Source organism: Thunnus maccoyii, chromosome 4 (genome assembly GCF_910596095.1).
Source record: "Thunnus maccoyii chromosome 4, fThuMac1.1, whole genome shotgun sequence".
Lineage (NCBI taxonomy): Eukaryota > Metazoa > Chordata > Actinopteri > Scombriformes > Scombridae > Thunnus > Thunnus maccoyii.
The window spans coordinates 11,461,957-11,472,537 of record NC_056536.1 but is presented as its reverse complement, the minus strand read 5'-3'; positions in this window follow the sequence as shown (position 1 = coordinate 11,472,537).

Below are 10,581 nucleotides of genomic sequence, written 5' to 3'. Positions count from 1 at the left end.
GTGTGTCTCGTTAAGTAGGTCTCAGCTCCTGCCTGTTTGTGTTTGTGCTTAGAGAGTCATCAATCCTGCATTTAGGAAAGACAAACATACACAATGTCCCCGCAGTCTGAAACCCACCCTGGATGAAACAGTTAAGACACACACTGACAGACCCACTTAAATGCACAAGTGTACGAGAGAGTAAACACACATTCATAGTCCTCTCTCTCTCTCTCTCTCGCTCGCTTTCTGCTGCACCCCATAATGAGCAGAAATCTTTGGCAAACACTCCACTGATGGATTAAGTTTTATGGACTTCGGTAGCTAATAGCAGATTAATCTCCAGACAGACCAAACAATAGAGGGTATTATGGTAGAGGGGGGAAAAGAGAGAGAAGGAAAAAAGGTATAGAGAGAGAGAAACAGTAGCAAAAAAAATCTAATTTAAACTGAAATCTCTAACTCTCTGCATCTTACATGTTATGAAGGAAAAATGACAAAACATCTAGTTTTTTTAAGTTGTCCGTTGTTTTGTTTTTGCAATTAAAGCCCAACTGATACGTTTCCATCAACCTCCAGACAAGCAAATCATATTAATCTACAAGGATGTAACATTTAGATTTATAAATCTAAATGTCATAAAGGAACTGGCACTTTAATATTTAGATTTAGGTTTTAGTTACACAGTTACAATTAGCATTTACGTTACATTTAGTGATGTTTTACAAGCCTTCTAAATCTAAAATACCTTATTTTAAAAAGTTAAAATTCCTTTTTTAATCGTTGCTTGGAGCTACTGTAAATGTGGCAAAAATGTTTTGTTATTTTAAGCATGTTAAGCTTTACAAATGGCGTCTGATACATATTTCGTATTGAACAGTGTGTGTATGGTTCCCAGATGCCCTCTGAGCAAAGCACTGATCTAATATGAAATATGGATTTGCAGCCTTCTCACTGGCCTCAGTATTCAGCACATGTAGATAAAAGCCATAAAAAATTTTTAAGTAGGCTACCGCATAATCCTAAACTCATTATCCACTGCAAAATTATATACATCATGTACTGACAATGTCACACTTAAATCCACAGTTAGATGACACACACACACAGACACACACACAGAGTATGAATCACTGAGCAGTGTAATGATAGGTGTGTCCGGCGCGGCATCTCTCCAGCCATCGGTTTGACTAATGAAAAAGCAAAGCTTATCAATGAATTATGCATCACACATTTTATAAAACGCTCCACTGCATAGATTATTAATACATACACACACACACACCCATACGCTGCACACATGTATAGACAGACACGCACATATGCTGACACAAACACAAAAAATGCTGAAATGATCAAAAATCTCTAAAAAAAAAAAAAAAAACATGCGCAAACAAAAAAGTCAAAAATAGTGCTTATTGAAGGTTATATACTGACTAATGCTGCAGTCTGCTGAAATAATGAATGTTCTGCAAGCATTCAGCCAGGCTAGTAGCATGTTTTAGCTAAAACAGAATAACCAACACACTCCAAAAAGTGGTGCGTAATTGACAGCATTTAATGTATAATACATAAAATTGAAAGTTGCCAAACTGAAGGTCATCCAGGTTAGTCATCAAAGTCAAAGGTTTGATGATCAAAACAGCATAACCAGTTCATAATACTTCTAGAGATTTTCTACTAATAATACATACATAGACTCCAAATTGTGCAGCTTGTGTTTGAGACAGAAAATCTAAAATCTGAGAGAAATGTAAGATGTTAGATAAATCCTTGTAAATGCCCTGCAGGAGTTGGACAGGTGGCTGCTGAATTCCAGCAATTCCTTCTGTAAACGTGACCCGTTATGCTGAGAAATAGCGTTGTCCGTCACAACTGTATAACCATGTCAGTGTCCATCATAATGAACTGTGATGACATCATTCAGATTTTTTTTTATTGTACAGCAGAGCAAAGAGTACTGCACACTCTACAGTCTTGAGCCTAAAGAGGAAGACGGCAGCTGTTGCAGCAAAATCCATTACTCTGCTTTTCATCTACATGCTCATTATGTCCTAAATACTCACTAATTATAAGTTACATGGCTGAAGAAAGCCAGATTTATGTTTTCTGTTATGTCATACAAAGGCCTGAAGAGACCAGAAGATGTGTGTGTTGTCATGTAGAGAACCTGAACTGTAGCTTAGTCCCAGCATGCTTTACAGATGTACATTTGACAAAAGGTTAATGGTGAGGCAATTACCTGCTGACAGAAGAAGAGTTAGAGCTGAACAAAGAGAAAATACCTAATAGATTTATGTGAAAAGAGTAGAGGGTTTTAAGCACTCAGCTGCATTTTAAAGCAGTGACTTCTGCTTTGAACATTTATATTGAGGCTGTAAAGTAAAACTAAAACAAACAAACTGTGAGTACTGTGAACCCAGTTTATTGGCTATAAATACAGTCAAGCCCAGGGTCAAGTATCAGGTTTTGAATTTGTGTTGTGTGTAAAGTACAAACCATTACAGGCCTGAAAATGTGTTTTGAAATGAGTGTGAATTACAAAAACTATGACAAAAACATATTAAAATAATTTTTTCACAACAAAAAAGGACGATGTTTTTAACCATTAAAAACTAAATTATAATGTCTTTTCTTATCCAGCAACCTGCACATCCTGACTGGTAAAACAAGATCTATCCACTGCCCAAAAACATTTCCTCAGAAGTTGAATTAGCTATGTTCCTCCTTAACCTGATGCACAAATAAAAATCAGCATCTTACATTTCAGCAACATGTCTCTGCTAATGTTTGCTACAGATTATAGGAAGGTAAAAAGTAACCAATCTATAGACTAACTTCATTTACAGCCCCTCTGGAAATTGGAAAAGACACAACAGCAAAACAAAAACCACTAAAAAAAGGTAAGCTAGCTATCTGAGCTAAGTTAGTGTTGCATTATCAAGGACTGTGAATGTGAATCTTTTTGTGTTTAGTTTGTATGATATCAGTAAAATGAGTGCAGGCTCGATGTACGGTGTCAGATTACTGGGGTGAACGTGCAGTTGCAATCAGGATCTCAAGTTAGCTAGCTCCATTTTGAAAACTGTCTTTCGTAATGAACAGACTTTTTATTAGATGATCTTTTTCTGTGCTTTAGGTGTGGGATAATGCATTAATGGATGACGGGGAGGCCAGAACTGTCCAATGTGCAGCGGAGAGGTGATTATAGACACCTCAAAGGGCATTATCCCGCTTACACCATGGTCACTTGCCAAAGAAAAAAAATAAGACTGTTAATGTATATTTTCATGCAAACAAAATCTTTTTGATTAAAGTTTTTCACAAGCCATAACTCAGTGTCCCTGGTGACACCTTGTTTGACTAATACCTGGAACAATCATTACTATCCCATAAGGTTCTTATGCAATGGAAATGGTGTTCACTATTCCAGTAAATAGGATGAACCTTAGATACAACTTGGCAATGGTAGATATTTCTAGTCCGATCAGCTCATAGAACCCTTTGGCTCAGCTATGAGCCAGACAGCTAACGTTATGCTAGCAAGATTCAATAACATTACGTACGGTTGACAAAAGGTAAATTTATTTGGACAGTATGTTTAACAGCAAGACTATCAAGGTTTTCATGAACAAATGATAGGTCATGTGTACTGTGAAGTAGCAAGTTGAACAGCGAATGGGACGTGAGATGATCGTTTTAAAGTATCAGTGAGTTCAGAAGGGCATAGTACTTCTTGCAGTTTGTGTGTTACAGTCGCCATCCTGTGGTGTTCAGAGGACCAGGCACTGAAGGACTACACTCAGTGTTGTAAATTAGATATTCAGATTTTTTTCATATATTTCTAATGTTGAGGTGTCAGCATGCCTTATTAAATAATTCACCTGGTGTTAGCTCCTTGAGCCGCCTCTCACTTTTCCTTTCAATTTCTCTTTAACTGCATCCCAGTCATCAAAATTGTCATATTTTCCAAATAGCTTAAAATAAATGTTGAAGTCACTCATTGTTGTCATTAGATGTTAGCTTGTTAACGTGTTGCAATAAATCGTAAACAGAGGCTTTGACTGCATCCCTGTGACTATGGTTACTCATTTTAGTCAGCACATTAATTTAGGACGGTGAACAGACAGTTTCACTGGAACTACTCAGTAGGTGTCCATTATCAGGAATTAATGGACACCCTGCAGCCAATCAGAATCGAGTATTCACCCAGACCATGGTGTAATGTATCTTTATTTTCCCCATTTTATGCATTCTTTTTGTGTCATTTTATTCATCCTTAACAGTTTTGCTGAGTTGGTTTTTAATGTTATTGCTTTTACTTGTGCAGCAACATGTAACCTTGTTAAAAATGTGCTACATAAATAAAGATTATTATCGTTGTTGTTATAGATGTTATACTAGATGTTGCACCCATGTTAGCCAGTGATTTAGCTGCTCCTTTCATTAAGCCATACAGTCAAATGTATTTTGTTCACAAATAAGCAAATGGAGAGCACAAGGAGATAATGCCAAGTGAGCAAGAACTGACCAAATTCCTTCAACCATGTGATAGATGTAAAAATAAAAAACAGTTTGAACCATCAAAGCAGCAAGCACAGTGTATCATGAAAGACAGTTTAACCTCAGCTTAGGTGCACATGTGCAGTGAAGGATTTTTATGAGTGTTTGAGGATGAGTTTATTAGCTTTCGGTAGTTTATCAGATGGCCTAAGTGGGTTGAGTTTAACAAAGGCCAAATACACGTTGAGATGTTGAAGAAATTTAGATATGAAAGAGCAGATAAAAAAGTGTAACCAATCAATACAGGTCATAGCATCGGGGAATACGACAGTGACAAGGAGGTAAGCCAGGCCCAAAGTGTTTATAAGTGTTTCAACTGTTTAGACAAAGTGAAAGCTTCCTACATACTGGCATGAGATCCGACACCGACAACGGAGGGTCCGAACCAACTGACTTTGAGTTCAGAGAGTCCATTCACAGCTGAGTGAAGGGGAAGCTTAGGACTTATTTTTCTAAAGTTGCAGGTGTTATGATACTTAGACTTTGGCAGGGTCATGTCAGACATCAGCGCGGATGAGTTTGGGGTGAACCTAAAAGAGTTTAAGAGTTTAAAAGAGTACGCATGAGTGAGATTTTTGAGTGAGATGTTGATGAGGTGACAACTTTATTATTAAGGTCAAAAATGAAAAACAGTTGTTAGAAAATACAAGTCCATACATGATTTGGAAAATGTTAAGAATTTTTTTAGTTAATGGTGAGTTAAGGAGATTGCATAGTACACATTTTACTGGGATGAAAACATCCCTACAGTACATGTAAAGGTAATTAGTAATACACGAAATGAAGCAACAGGTTGTGTCGTCCTTTCACTGCTGAGGAAGGAATCGTGAAAAACACATGTTGCTGTTATTCTGAATTCTCATCATACCTGAGCGCTGACATTTTGGAGATGTAAACGTTTTCACCTGACAACAGAATCATGGTTACAAGGTCTGGAGGCATTAAAGAGCTGACGTGAATTGAAGAGTATGTTAGTTAGTAAGTTAGGTCATAATTGTTTTCATATTCGCTGACAGCAGGACAGAGAAGCTGCAACACAACAGACTGAATGAATGACAGTAAGTAGACAGCTTCATTATCTCTGAAAAAGAGGTACATGTCAAGATGAATTTATCACAGTTTTTTTAAAAGATCTGGTAAATTTTAATGTCATATTACAGCATAATAAAATAAAGGTTATTTGACATTGAAGCTTTGTCTTTGCAACACCAAAATCCTATCAAAAAATCAATAAGGTTGAGTAACATTTTGATTTTATTGATTCTGATTCCTGTTTTTCTTTGTGTATTATATCCCGGTTATTGACATATTATTTCAGCATGGAAAGGAACCAATCTGTTTGAAAGCAGACCGCCATTACTTCCAGCAGATTAACCAGCCGCAAAAAAAAAACATTTCTCATGAAGACAAGATGTCACATCTGGTGAAAGTTTGCATTTTAATGAGTTATCTCCAATGAGAAATCCACCTCGTTTGAAGGCGCTGCTGCTTTATGACACGCCACTCTCCCATTCAGGGCTGGTTTTCATCACTGTTTGTAACAGAACCAAAGCAACAGCTTTATGATACTTCATCTACAATTGTCTTAAGTTCCCCAGGTTTCTCCAGCCGGAGATTGCGTGCGGCGAATGGGTGTTTTGAAGTTGATCCATAATTTTGAAGGATTCTTGTGTGTGAAAACAAATCCACAGTAATGATTCCCTCCTCCAAACAAATAAGAAACCAACCTGGGTTTGAACTCAAATATTTTGAGTGGTGCAAAAGCAGAATCTGCAATGACTCCTCGACTGTGAGTCATGACCATCGTTACAATCCATCACTTCATTTACACAATTAAAGGCGGCCATGAACTCTCTCAGCCCTTATCAGCAAATTCAGGTAAAGGAATGTTGCACAAAAACAAACATGCTTCTATCTTTGATTATCACAAAATTCTCTAACCAACAGGTCATTTACACTTGCGTCATCATAGTAACCAGAACCACAACAATAAATAAACAAACAACAACAACAATGAGGTCAGAAGATATTTTATCACCAGCACAAAGACTTTGCAGCTGTCCTGTCCTTCTTTGGTGCGAGTCGTTCTCCGGAAAAGAGCGTCATGCTAAAAGCCTCAACTGTAAACGGGAGCCAAGAAATGTCCCCCCCACATATTATCCTGCATGGCACTGGTACAAAAGTAGCTTAGCATGGGAATAAGGAGATAGATAAATGTGACAAAAGACAGATGGAGGCGAGCCAAATGGACGGAGGAGGAGAAATGAAAGAGATTTGTGTGTGACGGAGTTCAGATGGCTTCCACAGCTAAAAAGGGCAGAATAAAAATATTCTCATGAATACTGTAGTCTTAGGTAGTACAGTAGATAGTACAACACAAGCTTTAATATGCTAAATTTACTGCACATGCAATGGAAAACAACAAGGATTATTATACTAGCTGTTCACCAAGAACATTTAAGAATATCATTTTAGAATATCTTAAGGTGTTTTATCGATTATTGGATCATAAAAACCTTTTTTCTTACAACACATGAAAAAATCAGCCACTGCAGCAAAATTATTCCATCCTGATTCCAATACAAATCAAATTGTTTAAAGAAATTTGTCAGAGGAAGTAAGATTAAAGCACCAGAATCAAGATCGTTTTTTGAAACAAAGTTGATTTGTATTGGAAACAGACTTAATTTCACACATCAACACATAATTGTGAGCACACATAAACACATGCCCCTACAGACCTGAAAGCAAACACAAACCAGACCCCAGACTTCCCAGCGCCCTCATAACCACCAAACCTCCCCACCTACCTCACTACATAGACAAAAGCCCCACCTGTTATAGACAACAAATGAAAATCATCACACTCCCAACCAGCTGCATCATAAAACCACGTGAATCCCTGAGACACACCAACCGCTCTGTTGTGATTCATCAGCGTTTATGAGGCTCAAAGCACCGAAAGTTTTACCAAATAAAGAAAGATGAAGAGAAAAGTATATACACAAGAACAGAGTGAGAGAGAGAGAGAGAATGACAAGAATGACGAAAAAAGAAACAAAGTGAAAGGTCAGGGCTTACGTAGCGCTGACATAACGGAACGTCCCATCCTTTCCTGAGCGGGGCCTTTGCTGTTCAAACAACCTTTAACAGTCAGGGGGTGAATCAAAAGGCAGATGGTAAAATGCTGCTTCCCCCCCTGTTAAGGCTTGTGTTCACAAGCTTGTGAATGAGCGCTGTGTACACACACAAATGCAGCTCTGTGGTAAAAACATGGAGGCAAAGACAATACAGAGGATCGAGGGCAGGAAGAGAGTCCAAAGGTGGGGCATCAAAGGAAGGTGTAACGATGAATGAAAAGCCGAGGGCTTCATTTTATGTGATTTCATGTACTGCCCCCCCCCCACCAAACCTCTTTTCAAAAACACACAGTCGTGAACACGTCACATCTGGGCACACATCCAGTGGCCACAGGTGAAGGTCTTGGCTTGAGGGTGTGGATGAGCAAAGGGGAAGTTACCATTACAAAGTGTGAGGGGATGCAGATGTTGGAACTTTATGGTTGAGAATTTGATTTATTTGTCTTGTAAAACCAGTTTTTACATTTGTTAACCAGAAAATTGAAGTTTAATAGCCCTGTTCAGCCAGAAATAAGTCATACGACCTCAATGCCCAACCAAATCCAATTTCAGCCCATTCCAGTCAAATATAGCGTGCAGTTTTTTTCTTTATTCTTTGGACTTCTGACAGTACAGTACATTGCTTTCTCTCAATCCCATAACATGATGAGGTCTTAAAGGCCTATTTCCTCTCACGAGACAGTTCACAGAGGAGTGGAGCTAAGTCAAGGAAAGGATTACATCCAGACCTTGTTTACTGCAGGTTTGAGCCCTCCAGCACTGGCCTGATTTCCACTATCAGACAGGACACGTATACATGTTACTCAAAGTCAACTTCGGACAAGCTGTGACTAATTCTTCAGATTAAGATACGTAGCATACAGTTGCAATCTTTAAACCTGCGTAAACTGATGTTTTAGCCACTTGGGGGCAGTGGAAACAACTTGAACACAACCTTATCATAACCTTTTAAGTTGATATAGCAAATTTGTTAGAAAACCATTATTCACTCCCCTTCAACTCTGTTTTTGGTTTCTATCAACTCCCGAGTGAAGCTGCCAAATGCTCAACTATGTTCACTAGCTACTCACTAACTGTGTCCGTTTGTTATTTGGTGCTGAGCAGGTAGTGTACAGTGGGTTTTTAGAGCTTTTTCTCTGAAAACAACTACCTACTGTGAAAATGACATTATGAGAGCGGTGAGAATGAACAAAACAGTAAAGATGCAGGCCGGGCAGTTAAATAATGAGCTGAAACTCGCTATGAAGCTCTGTAAAGCCAAGGGGAGCTGCAGAGTCACTGATGATTGTCTGTAGGTTTAACGCTACACACGACACCTCTGACATTACACATTGTCATTTGCTACATTGTTATTATGAAAAATATCAATTATAGAGAAGAACTACCTGAAATGACAGAAACCATCTTTGGGAAAAATATATTTGATGTGTATTTTGATTTTTTAGTTTGGCTCATGTTACATCTGCTAACATGGAGGGAGTGGAATTTATGACCTATACTGCAGCCAGCCACCAGGGGGCTTCACTTTTGGGGAGCTGTCATGACGTCCATCTTTATATAGTCAATGCTCCAAAGAGGATGAAGCCTTCGCTCATGATTTCTTTTGGAGGACACTTCATTCTAACCGGGCTTCCCATATTCTTTTCTATTCAGCTCTTTTCCATCGTCTTCTGCTGTACTGAGTTCTACTTTTCTCCCTCAAGCTCTGCAGCCCGCTGGAGAGGGGAATCACCAGAACAAACCAACTCCAAAAGGCCCTTTGTCCCCCAGTGTCAGAAAACACACATGCACTCTTTCCTCCCTTTGTCTGTCTACCTCCTACATACACCCAGCATGAGCATGAGTCTTTCCCCTGTCTTCAGCTTTCAACAATGCTTCGTCTCTGTGCCCCGGCCCACACACCAGAATACCACAGAGGGGCGCCATGAACTTCTCCCTCAAACTGGCTCGTTCATTGTCTCGAACACCCAGTCACCTCTGTCTCACTCCTCTTTTCTTTATCTGTCACTTCCTCATCAACACAGTCTCTCCATCATCTCTCAAACTGGTGATCTCACCCAACGCCCACATCGCAGTGACTTCATCAGGCGGCAGCTGCAGTCAAGGCCGCAGAGCGAAGTGTTGGTGGAGGGGACAATTAACACCGCCACTGTGTCTGGGACACAAGAGTGGGACCGCAGAGGGGAAACTTCTGGAAGATATCAGCCACCTCGGTGTCTCATCTCGAGTGCTTCATCTTTCAAAATGTGCATCTGTGAATTTCATTTGCTGCCAGTATCAACTGAAGGAATGCCCACTTGTGCTGTCTGGGAAATGAAAGCGGTGGAACCGTTCAAGGCCGCTGTCAAGTCTCAACTAGGCCGCAAACGTACTAACAAACTGAGGTTGTGTTTCCCTCTGTGACTGCCTCAGTACAACACTCATGCTCTTCCCTTGTTTCAGATGTCTTCACATTTTGCCCTTTTTTTTTTTTTTTTTTCAAGAAACGTGTGACAGCCAGGGTTTGGTCGTGAAAATAAAACACTAAGATCTAAATTTCAGCTCACGTGGGAGGTTGGTTTATTGACTGGAAGAGAATTAAAACCTGTAATGTAAACCCTGAAATTTGTGGGAAGCTCATGATTAAATTGCAATCCAGCAAAGACCTGCCCAGAGCCAAACGGAGGAAAACTGAGGTACATGACAAGAAATCAAGAAATGAAGGAAAGAAACAGAAACAGATTGCTTTGTCAGATCTTGTCTATAACACTAACTTGGCTGAAAGGTCAGCATTACAGTAACCTATTTGTCCTGGCAGCCCTGTGAGGAAGGTAGTCAAAAGCCTCAATTAAAGGCTTCAGATTCGGTTTCGAGCGGTTTGGGTGCTTGACAGCGATGTAGTGGGTCTGTGTGGTTGCAC